This window comes from Triturus cristatus, chromosome 5_1, assembly GCF_964204655.1.
Source record: "Triturus cristatus chromosome 5_1, aTriCri1.1, whole genome shotgun sequence".
Classification (NCBI taxonomy): Eukaryota; Metazoa; Chordata; class Amphibia; order Caudata; family Salamandridae; genus Triturus; species Triturus cristatus.
The window spans coordinates 56,413,053-56,426,818 of NC_140587.1; positions in this window are offsets into that span (position 1 = coordinate 56,413,053).

The window sequence follows — 13,766 nt, forward strand, 5'->3', positions numbered from 1 at the left end:
GACATTGCGGATGCATTGTCTCGTTCGCAGTGGCAGCGTTTCTGAAGGTTGGCGCCCGGAGCAGAGGTTGTCAAGACCAAGGTGCCGGAGGGTATCTGGAGCTGGGGGGAGTGAGAGTGGTGAATTTGGTGGAGAAGTCTGTTGCTGAGTCCACAAGGCGGGCGTACCGTTTGGCTTGGGTGGAACTGGGTGCTTTTCTGGGATGGTCACAGGATGCTTGGCGTATGTCTCAAGGGGAGTGTGAGGAGGGGGTGATGCGGTATGTGTTGCATTGCATAGACAGGGGTTTGTCGCCGGTGACGATTGCAGGGAAATTGGCGGGGATTTCTTTCTATGGTATGGTTTATTTGGGTTTTGATCCAGCCAGAAGTGAGTTGCTGAGTAGGATGCTGAAGGGCTGGGGCAGGGAGCGGGGGGGCGGGGGAGTGTGACTGTGCGTGAGGCGATTACCTTTGAGTTGCTGGTGGATATCTTGGCGGAATTGAGTTGTTGTTGTTACGACATGGCTGAGTTAGCGTTGTTCCGGTTGTGCATGACTTGGATGTTCTTTGGGGCTTTCCGGGTTTCGGAGTTGTTGGGGGGTAGGGGGGCGACGGGGATGAGGTTTGAGGATGTTCGTTTGGACGGGACGCGCCTGGGGATCTGGCTGGGACGGTCAAAAACGGACCAGGCTGGAAGGGGTGCATGGGTGTGGTTGTGCGAGTCGGGGGGGGGGGGGTGGTAGTTTGCCCGGTGCGAGAATGGGGCAGTTTTTGTGGGCAGGTCGGCCGGAGCGAGGGTGAGATTTTCTGTCATGCCTCCGGGAAGAGGGTCACGGCTTTCCAGCTGCTGGCGGTTTTGCGCATGGCATTGAGGCGCCTCGGTAGGGACCTGGCTGGGTATGGGACGCACTCCTTCCGGATTGGCGTGGCGACGGCGGCGGCGCGGTTGGGGTGGTCCTGGGACAGGATCAGGCTGATTGGTAGATGGAGGTCGCGCTGTTGCGAGCGTTACGTCAGGAAGTAGGGCGAGGGGGCGCGTTGGCTGTTGGAGCGTGTCTATTATATTTCGTGTTCTAATTTCCTTTTTTCTTTGTAGGTTGTGTTGGGGGTCCGGGAGCCAAGACGGTTACCTGGATCGTTGGTCATTCGTTTGTGCATTGGGCATCCAAGTATTCCGACAGGCAGGTGAACGGTCGTAACCTGGGCCTGAGAAGCAGCAGTCACAAGGTATTTTGGTGGGGCAGGAGTGGGATGCGCTGGGGAGAGCTATTGCCCTGGCTGACCAAGAAAGTTTCACAGAGAGGCTGTCCGGACTTGCTCGTCATCCATTTGGGGGAGAATGATCTGGTGAGGCAATCGGGGGTGTCACTGCTTTATTTGATGCAACAGGACTTGGAGGCGATGAAACGCAATCTGGCTGGCGCCTGTATTGTGCGGACTGAGTTCATTCCTCGACGGATCTGGAGGGGGGCATTGAAGCCCGCGGCAGTGGAACGAGCCCGGAGGAAGCTGAATAGGGCAATGCAGGTGTTTTGTGAGAACACTGGGATCAAAGTGCTGGCGCACACCGGACTGCGGCTCGAAGAGCCCCTGCTTTTTAGGGACGATGGAGTGCACCTTTCGCACATAGGCAACGCGTACTATATGATGGAGCTGAGGGATTTCATCAGTGGTTTGTGGAATGAGTCTATCTGGTGTCGGAGAGAGTGAGGGCGAAAGGTGCACTGGTGAGGGGTGGGGCAGGTAACCGCCCTGGTTGGCGGATTGGGGAGGGGGCAGGAGTCCATGACGGGCATACTCATCCTTCCGGGGAGGGGGATACTGGTGCAAAATGGGGGTGCGTCAGACCAGTGTACGACGAATGGAGATGATGGAGGAGTTTGGAAGAGAAGTGAGGAAGCGAATGGGATAAGTGAGGAGGTGCGGTGTGAAGTGGGGATGGAGTAATTGGAGTCTGGGAGAGTATGGAAAGTGAGAAGTTATGTTGTTGGGGATTGTTGGGGGGTTTGTGTTATGTTTGGTTATGATTGTCCAACCCTGTCCTAATAAATGGCCTTTTACGCTAACTTACCTGGCGTGGACTGATTATTGCGCGATGCGGCCCCCGGGGGAAGAAAGGTCAGCGAACTAGTCTTCCCCCGGGGATTTCGCGCAAAGGAAGGACAGGGGAGGAAGGGGTGGGATAAGGGGTGGGGGCAGTGGAAGAGGTTAAAGGGGACTGGGAGAGGAAGTCCTTCCTCTTCCTTTCCCCAGCACCTCAGGGTGGAACAGTTAGTCGAGCTTTGGCCACCCGCCCACCCTGCAGTCGTGGGACTCGATTTCGGGTTGTTAAGTTTTATCAGCGTGCCAGTTTAGGACGGGTTGGGAGAGTGCGGAGCGTATTGGGGAGGGGGGAGGAGTCCATGACGGGCATACTCACCCTTCCGGGGAGGGGATACTGGTGAAAGGTGGGGGTGAGTCAGACCAGTGTACGACGAATGGAGATGATGGAGGAGTTTGGAAGAGAAGTGAGGAAGCGAATGGGATAAGTGAGGAGGTGCGGTGTGAAGTGGGGATGGAGTAATTGGAGTCTGGGAGAGTATGGAAAGTGAGAAGTTATGTTGTTGGGGATTGTTGGGGGGTTTGTGTTATGTTTGGTTATGATTGTCCAACCCTGTCCTAATAAATGGCCTTTTACGCTAACTTACCTGGCGTGGACTGATTATTGCGCGATGTGCGCCATGAACGAGAACTCACAAGAGCAATATTTCTGTGTTTTAAATTGTCGGCTTCTTGTTTCCTGTGCACGAAGCACTGAGTGAATCAAACAGCAGCGGCTGGTATATAGGAATGAAGAGTGCAAAGGGTACTCACGGTCCGGATTGTGCGTAGGGCGGCCTGTCCGCCCCTCTGCCTTGCCCGTGTCTGAGAATGGTTTGTGTTACTGCTCCGAGTGCGCCTTATGACCACCTCCCTTCTGCATAGCACCTCCCGTCATGAGCCCCGCCCACGGGATGGAAAGTGAAAGCATTTCTCGCTCCCTGGATGCCTTACACCCTCTAGGAATGTACCCCTGGCCACAGATAAGCTGCTGAACCAGGACCCAGATATCACAGTGAGCATACAGAAAGGTGATGCTAAAACCGAAACCTTTCACCCACACACAGGGATATACACAAATTCACTTACTGCCAGTGTAGAGTTTCGATTTTCACTCTTCACCCTGCTTTATTTGCATGAGTCTCCCAGTATTCTCTGTATTGTGCGTATGTGTGTTGTGTACCTGTCACTGACCCTCCTGACTTGTGTTATACATGTATATCTATGTATGCAGTGTGTCAGCAGGGGTGGCAGAGGAGCGTCGCTCCACAGCTCTCAGAGCAGGAGAAAGTAACACATTAAATGATAATAACCCCTTTATTATCATTTTATTTTTCACTATGGGGCTAGGTTAGGGCGTGGCCGGGTTGCGGTCTAAGTGGGAGGAGTGGTGGCATACTCTAAGTGCGCATGACTGTATGGCTGGCCGTCTTGGGCCGGCCCACCAGCCACACGCACTTTGCATGTTCCCCACCAGGCTGCAATACACAGCCTGGTGTCGAACATGCCCAGGCTCCCATTCCCCGTCTGAGCACTGAACCATGGCGCTCAGACCAATCACAACGCTGCATTGTTGCAATTTGATTGGCTTACGGGATGGAGCCTGTGTTCTTCCTGCTTCTGCCGAAGTTCAGGAGAAGGCAGCATGAGAAGGGAGCGAAGCTGAGGAGAGGTGGCAGCTGGCAAAGGGCAGGTGGATTTTTAAATGTATTTTTTCTACCCACCTTGCCTCTCCACCCTTGTTCCCTGCCAGCCGCCACTTGGTGTTTGTGTAGCAAGAACCTGACTGAAAGGCTCCGGACACTGCACAGGGTCCAGGGTGAACACACTGCATTATGCACAACGGAAGAAACAAGACTACAACTCACCAAATTCAAAGAAAAAGCCTAGACTGGAGCAGCACACCAGTCATGGACCCGGCAAACTTGGCAAAAGTGTGTTTGTGTGTGCGTGCATGCATGGTGTGTGTGTGTTTTGTGTACCTGTGAGTGACCCTTCTGACTTGTAGTCCACCATGTACCAGTGTAAGCAGCCATGCACTGTGAGGCCGGTACTAACTATTCAAAGCAGCTCACTCCTTAAACTATCTATATGTAGGAGGCCTTACTGTAGTGGGTTTTGCCTGAGAGGCACCGGAGTACTGCACGGTCAGTGTGTGAAGGTCGCTCGGGACAGTACTGCACTGTGTGTGATTGTGAGTCTGTATCAATGTGTGTGCCTGTGTGTTTTGCCTACATGTGTGCCTTTAATAACACACCTTACATTGGCATTATCTTCAGAATATTTCCCAGATTCTTCTCTAAAAAGCTTCACAGCCACACTACTGCTTACAAGCGGCGCAGTGAGTGGTTCCTTCCAGGTCTCAGAGGGGTCTGTTAACTAAGATTTTATGCCATGTTTGCATCACAAGTGTGACGCAAATCGATACAAAATCTTTTTTACCTATTTACTTTCAGGCGCTAAACTTGTTTTCCACTGGAAAGTCATGCCAAGGGGACATACCAGGGGTCATGCATGGTCATTCCCAGGCAACCACCAACGCTTTCTCACACTAGGCCCTATTTACCTAAAAAAGTAGACAGGGTTTAGCATCAGAAAATAGTGCCCATTTCAAGTAGGCACTATGAAGGCGAAATGCTTTAGTTTTTTCTTTCTTTTCCCCCTTTGTATGTGTGCTGCACTTTACAGCACACATACAAAGTGGGAAACAGTTTAAAGTTAGTCTGAGCGTAGTATTTTGTATTTGAAGGCTATCCTTCCAGTATAAAACTTCTGACTGACTCACGCAGACACCCTTGCAGTATTGTGCAAATGTGTGTGCATGGAGCATGGCAGCACATTTCATCACCGGTGCTAGTGAGAGTGGAGGAGTGTGCCATATTTCTGTAAATATGGCCCTCTCCTGTTCTCTTCTAGTCAACTCAGCACTGCTGTTTTGGCTGTTGAGCTGCGCTGTGTGAGATTTTTGTGACTCTGCCCCAGAGTATCTTTATTGGGTCGGCCGCACTGCCATTAAAAGCAGCTCAGTGAATAGGTAGAGCTGTAGCAGGTTCTCACAGGCTCTACAAGGACTTGAGTACAAGGAATTTTGAATAAGGGCTTCAGGCTGCACTCACGAGCACAGGCTCCTGTGTGGGCATCCTTTTACTTTGCACGCAGATGGTTTGCAAATAAATAGTCCTGAAATGGCAGTCTTGTGTAAAAAAACATCCACCAAATTCAAGCAGTCTTCAAGCCACAAAGTGCACAAAATGTGGATCTGTCTGAAGGTACCGATGGTGAGAAAGCTCTTGGACATGTAACATATGTCCCGGCGCTGTCAGGTGGACCATGTGTGGTCGGCGTCCTTCTCACTGGTGCCCAGAAATTACTTGAATTGCGTCTCACCAAAGGCATTCTAGAACTGTGGCATGCATGTGCACAATAATCCCAAACCTGAGAGTTCACAAGAAACCTGGGGAGGCCCATGAGAAAGGCAAACCTTTTTTTCCTCTCAAAAGCATTGGTTTTTGGTCTTTTTTCTAGATACGTGATGTCAGCTGTTCCCGGGCACACACTTTCTTTAACCCATGCCGCTCAGTACTCCAAAAGTGCGTGCCAGGCTCGTCCCATTTGAACTGGGCAACAAGGGGAAGTTTGATAATACTTCTTGCAAGAGTTTTCCACACACCCCTCCCTCTGCTATCTTTTTGTCCAGCTGCACATTCACCCCTTCAGCCCCTTTCTTACTGCCTTCTTACCCCACCCCAAATAAATGCATTCTAGGGTTAAAAGTCAACTGTCCTGGAATCCATTAAATGTTATTATGAGTAGTTGTTCTTAATTGTATATTTTTGCAGACATATAGGTGCCGATTACGATCCGGTAAAAACCGTGTACGAACCGTCGGTCGGAGAGTTTTCTCCGTCCGACTCGTACCCGGTCGGAAAACTTTACAAACATGGAATTACGATTCGCACGGAAACACCATTTCCGTACGAATCGTAAAAAACACCGACCGACGAAAATATACGTACGAATGTGATCCGGGAATGCTGCGACGTGACGTCGGGACGCTTTCAGGCAGCGTTTCACGACCCAGGAAGTACGATTCGAACCGACAGCAGTCCGGACGGCGATATTTTCACGGCACCCAAAAAGTGCTGGAAAAGCGAAGTACAGCATGAAACGACCAGAGTAGGTGGCCCGGTACGCGCCGTACCACCCCCCCAGCCCTCGTATGTACGCGCTGACCCCCCCCAGCCCCCGTACGTACGCGCCGACCCCCCCGTGTATGTACACCCGTGTACGTGTCATACCCCCCCCGTGTATGTACACCCGTACGTACATGTCGTACCCCCCGTGTATGTACCTGGGTGTACATACACGGGGGGTACGACACGTACGTATGGGTGTACATACACGGGGGTACGACACGTACACGGGTGTACATACACGGGGGGTACGACACGTACGTACGGGTGTACATACACGGGGGTACGACACGTACATACGGGTGTACATACACGGGGGGGTACGACACGTACACGGGTGTACATACACGGGGGGTACGACACGTACACGGGTGTACATACACGGGGGGGTCGACACGTACGTACGGGGGCTTGGGGGGGGTCGGAACATACATACGGGGGCTGGGGGGGGTCGGCGCATACATACGGGGGCTGGGGGGGAGTGTTGGGCGCGTATGCGGGCACATGTCTCCATGGTTGCTATGGGAGTTCGGTGCGGACGGTGTTTTTTCCATACGGTTGTAACATCGGACGCACGGGATGGATCTTGATTCCGCGGTCGGACTTCACTTTTCACATTTGTACGGTAAATCGTCCGAGGACGTGTCGGACACATTTTCCGACCCGAGGACGTGTGGGGAAAAATTCCCAATGCGGTTCGTATGGACTTTTTACCATGCGAATCGTGATTGGCAGTTTGTACGCCACTTGTACGATTCGTACGGTAAAAAGACCGGATACGAGTCGTACGGGGAATTTTTTTGCCGGATCGTAATCGGCACCATAATATCACAGTATCTTTTTGGGGATGGAAGAGGCAATAGCAGGAGAAACGCAACAGTCCCTCGCAATCTGATCCTTTAGTGTCTGTGTTGGACCCGGCCTCGTGGCGTGGTCTTAACCCTCTTGGATTGTGCTCGTCCCCGCACCGGCCTACACGGGCCGCCCTTTCAGGCCGCCAGGGACCCCTCCTCCTTTCGAGGCCCCCTTTGGATTGTACCCGTTTTCCTACACCCGCCTCAGCGGCCCCCTTTTCCAGGTCGCACAGGGACCCCTCATCCCTTCGGGGTCCCCCCCATGCTTGCTCCACACACCAGCCCACGCAACCCGGCTCCCTCCGGCCTCGGCCACAGCGAAGCCCCGACATCGAGGCACCAAGATCTGGCTAGAGGGCACCGCATGGCCACTTCACCACTCCCGGAGGAGGAGAGTTTCGATGGGACCCCCCACCGTCCCTCAACACCGAGTTGCGATCGTCCTCCGGCCTTCCCGGGCCTGGCGCCTCTCCCGCTGGGCGTCTGGCCTCTCCCAGCCCGGCCTCTCCACCCCCCCCAAGCGCAAGGGTCCGGACATCAAAGGGCTCCAGACCTATATCTGGGGCAACCCCGCAATGGGACAGTAGTTGTATCCCGGAGTCAAGAGCCCTGCTGCTGGAATCGCGGCTGACCCTACGGAGAAGAACTCTTGCTTGAGACTATACCACGAGCCCTGCTGACTGCGTCGCGGCTCCACCTTATTGAGACAAGGAACCTCACGGAACATCGGGGCCCTGCTGACGCTGTCGCGGCCCAACCTCGCTGAAACCTCCCTCGGAGCCCTGCTGACGTCGTCGCGGCTCAAGCTGAACTGAAACACCTTAAGAGCCCTGCTGACCTGGTCGCGGCTCGAACTCCACAAACTGATCGCCAGAGCCCTGTTGACGCCGTCGCGGCTCGACCACTCCGAGATCCGGAGTCCCTCCAGCTTGAGGATCAAGAACTGGGCCCAAGGTACTCTCGTACCAAGCTGCTACTAAAGACTGTCCCGCTACCCCGTACCTACCCAAGACTTTGAGACTCTTGTGGATCCCTCGATCCCCCCTTGTACATATTGATAACCGTAACTTCTTAGATGCTGATAAAGAACTGCTCGTCTTGATAAACATCCTCGAGTCCTGTGTGGTGGTGTTACTGTGCTAGTACGTTATCGGAGAAGGACCTCTCCTAGGAGGCTTCTCAGCAGCGCTCGGCTACTTCGTGCAGTGTGGGGGCCCCTCTGGGTGGTCTCTCTGGCTCCCCCGAGGTCCGCCTTCCAACATTTGGTGGCCAGCGACGGGATCCAAGCCGAACGCAGATCGTACAAGCAAGTAACCCACTCGCTATCCATCCAGACGAACAGAGACCATGGAGTTCCAACCAGAACGATTAGAAGAGTACACGCACAAAGAGTTAAAACAGTTCTGCAAGGACAAGGGCATTACGACCACCGGCCTAGGTACCAAGGAAGAGATGCAGAAAGCCCTGAGAACCTGGCTAGAGTCCGAGGCGGGTCCCTCCCAGAGTGAAGGTCCCCTACCCCTGAATGCAGCCACGCCACCAACACCGACCCCAGCGAACGGAGGGAGAAACAGCCTGGAAACCGGCCTCTCCGCGGAAGAAATACGAGAGCGGGAGAAGGACATGACCCATGAGCTAGAGCTCGCACGACTTTGGCTGGACGGCGAAATCCTGCTGGCCGAAAAGAAATTGGCCTTGGAACAGCTACGGCTACAAGAGGAGATAGAGGAGAAGAAGCGGCATCGAGAGCTGGAGGAGAAAAGGCTGACCCTCGAACACGAGCGGGGCCTCAAAGAACTCGAACTCAAGGCCCAGAAGGGGGAGACCGGCACCCCCAGCAATAGAGACGCTCTGCCACCCACTGAAGCCAAGGTCCATATTCCCAAGGATGTCGTCAAGGAGTACTATAAAAACGACGACATCCAGCAGTGGTTCAAGGCGTACGAGGTGGCCATGACCTCCCATCGGGTACCCCGGAAGGATTGGGGTGCCGGCCTATGGGGTCGGTTCCTTAGCGAGGGCCGAGACACCCTGCTCCAGCTCCCGGAAGAGGTGATGACCTCGTATGATCATATGAAGGAGGCCCTGCTCACCCGCTACGGACTAACCGCGGAAATGTACCGCCAGCGTTTCAGAGACTGCAAGAAAATCCCCGGTACCACGTGGGTAGAGTATGTTGACTTCTTCAGCAGGGCCCTAGAAGGTTGGATCAAGGGTAGCAAGGTCACCACCTACGGGCAGCTGGTCGACCTCATTATTTGGGAACACCTCTCCAACAACTGCTTTGTGGAGCTAAGACAACACCTCCTCGACAGCAAGCTGACCGAGCCGCGGAAGCTCGCCGCCGAGGCCGATCGATGGGTCAACACCCGAGTCCCCCGGAACCCGATGGGGGAGTATCAGCGAAACCCCACAGGACCCCCCCACCAGCGCGGCGGAGGAGGAGGGTCGAACCGGAATCGGGACATCCGAGCCGGGCCGCCCCGGAGTCCGCCTCGGGGGCCGCCGCAGCAACACCCCTCCCCGAGCCTAGCCCGAAGAGGGACGACGCCAGCCAAAACCGGCCCCCGGCCCCCGATAACCTGCTACGGCTGCCAACAAACAGGACACTATGCCAGCGACCCTGCCTGCCCCATGAACCGACGAGGTGGGACCAGCGGGCCCCCGCCCCGACAACTGGTGGCTGCCGCCCTGGGAGAAGGGGAGGAAGAGGAAGAACCCCTCGACGGGGGGTCCACTGAGTGGGAGCCGGCGGCCATGTCCCTGGTCTGCCTGGGCAGCCGAGAAATGGTGCCCCGAACACCCATCCCGAGCAACACCCAGAAGTACCAACAATGGGTCACTATCAATGGACGACGGGCCGAAGCCCTCCGTAACACCGGAGCCAGTGTCACCGCTGTCCGCTGCCACCTGGTGACCCCCGAACAGATCCTGCCAAATGTGCTATGCCCCGTCCGGACGGCCGACAACAGCGAAAGCATGTGCCAGATGGCCCAGATCCCCTTCGAATGGGGAGGGGTGACGGGCCTGCTGAAGGTGACTGTCCGCGACGACGCTCCAGTGGACTGCCTCCTGGGGAACGACCTAGAGAGTTCCCCCTGGGCTTAAGTGGAGCGGCGAGAGCATCTCCGAATGTTGGGACTACCCGAATGGGCCTGCGCCACCACCCGGTCCATGGCCGCCCAGGCCCCCCGCTCGTCCATGACAGCCGACACCGTCGAGCCTGAGGGGCCCGTGCCACCACCTGCCTCCAGCGAGGAAGAAGCGGGCACCGATGCCAGGCCCACGGAACCCTCCCCGGGCGAGATCGCCTCTCTCGGCGCCCTCCCGGAGCTTGCCCAATGGCGCCACGACGGGGGCCCCACCAGAGAACAGTTCCAGCAGGAACAGAAGACCTGCCCCTCCCTTGAAGGAGTCCGGCAGCAAGCGGCCTCGCAGGCCAACGATGACCAGACCGGAACCCACTGGGTATATTGGGCCGAAGGACTACTGTACAGCGAGCAGAAGATTGCAGAACTGGGGGCCAGTCGTGTGCTGGTGGTCCCCCTGCGATTCCGGGAGTTCCTCCTCAACCTGGCACATGATGTGCCCCTCGCCGGTCACCTGGGGCAGGACAAAACCTACAGCCGCCTGGTGACCCACTTCTACTGGCCCCGGATGCGGAGGGACGTGGACAACCACTGCCGGTCCTGCCAGACCTGCCAAGCCAGCGGCAAGATGGGGGGACGGGTCAAAGCCCCTCTCCAGCCCTTCCCAGCAGTCAACACCCCCTTCGAACGGGTCGGAATAGACATCGTAGGGCCCCTGGACCCCCGGACCGCCCTGGGTCACCGCTTCATCCTGGTCCTCGTAGACCACGCAACCAGGTACCCTGAGGCCATCCCGCTTCGAACTGTGACAGCCCCCGTAGTGGGCCGGGCCTTAATGGGGATCTTCTCGAGAGTAGGGTTCCCCCGAGAAGTGGTGAGCGACCGAGGAACAAACTTCATCTCCAAATACATGCGGTCCCTGTGGCAGCAGTGCGGGGTCACGTACAAGTTCACCACCCCATACCACCCTCAGGGGAACGGACTGGTCGAGCGGTTCAACAGAACCTTAAAAGGCATGATCAAGGGCCTGGAAGAACCCCTACGGCGGAGATGGGATGTCCTGCTGCCGTGCCTCCTGTTTGCCTATCGGGAGGTCCCGCAGAAGTCCCTGGGGCTCAGCCCTTTCGAATTGTTGTACGGGCATCCAGTCCGAGGACCCCTCAGCCTGGTCAAGGAGGGCTGGGAGACGAAGCCCCGAGATGCCCCTCCCGACATCTACAGATACCTCCTGACCCTACGAAACCAGACACGAAGGTTCCGAGCCCTGGCCGAAGTCAACCTCGAGGCCAGCCAAGAGGACATGAAAAGATGGTACGATCAAAACGCATCTACCATCGAGTTTGAGCCGGGCCAGCAAGTCTGGGTCATGTCACCGGTTGACCCCTGCGCCCTCCAGGACAAATGGACCGGGCCCTTCAAGGTGGTGGAGAAGAAGAGCCCTGTCACCTACCTGATCGACATGGAGTCTCCCCGGAACCCCCTCCGGGTTCTACACGCCAACCGGCTCAAACCCCACTTTGCCCGGACCGAACTAAGCCTACTGCTAGCGACCGACGACGGGGGCGAAGGCGACTCCGAGCCCCTACCCGACCTCCTGCGGACCAGCGACCACGACGGGACCATCGAAGGCGTCCAACTCGCCTCCTCCCTGACCCCGGAACAGCACCACGACTGTCAGCAACTGTTGCAGCCCTTTGCGGCCCTCTTCTCCCTCACTCCGGGGGTGACTCCATGGTGTGTCCACGAGGTCGACACTGGGAACAGTCCCCCCGTGCGACACAGAGCCTACCGAGTACCCGACCGGGTGCGGGCCTGCATCCAGGCTGAGGTGGCGAAGATGCTGGCCCTCGGGGTCATCGAGCCCTCCGACAGCCCGTGGGCCAGTCCCGTCGTCCTTGTGCCAAAGGCCGCCGCCCCAGGCACCCCCCCGGAGCTACGATTTTGTGTGGAGTACCGGGCCCTGAACGCTGTTACCAAGACCGATGCCCATCCTCTTCCCCGGGCCGACGAGCTCATCGACCGCTTAGGAGCAGATCCAGCTCACCCCCGGTGCCCAAGAGAGATCCGCTTTCTCCACCCCTGATGGGCACTACCACTTTCGGGTGATGCCCTTCGGCATGAAGAACGCCCCGGCCACCTTCCAGAGACTAGTGAACAAGGTCCTGGCCGGGCTAGAGGCCTTCAGCGCGGCTTATTTAGATGACATTGCCGTATACAGCAGCCACTGGGCTGAGCACCTGGGGCACCTCAAAGCAGTCCTGGCCGCCCTCCAAAGGGCCGGGCTCACGATCAAGGCCAGCAAATGCCAGATAGGCCAAGGATCGGTGACCTATCTGGGCCATCAAGTAGGGAGCGGTCAGGTGGCTCCCCTCCAACCGAAAGTTGATGCCATCCAGGCGTGGGAACCCCCCACCACCCAGACAGCTGTCCGGGCCTTCCTGGGCCTCACTGGGTACTACCGGCGATTCATCAGAGACTATGGGAGCATTGTCGGCCCCCTCACAGAGCTCACGTCAAAAACGCAGCCCAAGAAGGTACACTGGACCCCCCGCTGCCAGACGGCCTTCGAGACTCCCAAAACGGCGATGTGCACTGCCCCCGTGCTACAGGCCCCTGACTACAGCAAGGGGTTCGTGGTGCAGACGGACGCCTCCGAATATGGAATTGGGGCCGTCCTGTCCCAGGTAGATTCGGAGGGACTCGACAGACCCGTGGCCTTCATCAGCCGAGGGCTGCTGCCCCGGGAGCAGCGGTGGAGCACCATCGAGCGGGAGGCCTTCGCTGTAGTGTGGGCCCTCAAAATGCTCTGGCCCTATCTCTTCGGCACCCACTTCCGGGTCCAGACCGACCACCGGCCCTTGCGGTGGTTAATGCAAATGAGGGGCGAGAACCCCAAGCTGCTGCGATGGTCCATCTCGCAGCAAGGGATGGACTTCTCTGTTGAACACCGGCCCGGCAATGACCACGCCAACGCCGACGGCCTGTCCCGCTTCTTCCGCCTCGACGAGGAGAACCCCCAAGGAAATGGGTGACTCTCCCTGCCTTCGGCTGGGGGGGACGCCTGTTGGACCCGGCCTCGTGGCGTGGTCTTAACCCTCTTGGATTGTGCTCGTCCCCCGCACCGGCCTACACGGGCCGCCCTTTCAGGCCGCCAGGGACCCCTCCTCCCTTCGAGGCCCCCTTTGGATTGTACCCGTTTTCCTACACCCGCCTCAGCGGCCCCCTTTTCCAGGTCGCACAGGGACCCCCCATGCTTGCTCCACGCACCAGCCCACGCAGCCCGGCTCCCTCCGGCCTCGGCCCCAGCGAAGCCCCGACATCGAGACACCAAGATCTGGCCCGAGGGCACCGCATGGCCACTTCACCACTCCCAGAGGAGGAGAGTTTCGATGGGACCCTCCACCGTCCCTCAACACCGAGGTGCGATCGTCCTCCGGCCTCCCCGGGCCTGGCACCTCTCCCGCTGGGCGTCTGGCCTCTCCCAGCCCGGCCTCTCCGCTCCCCCCAAGCGCAAGGGTCCGGACATCAAAGGGCTCCAGACCTATATCTGGGGCAACCCCGCAATGGGAC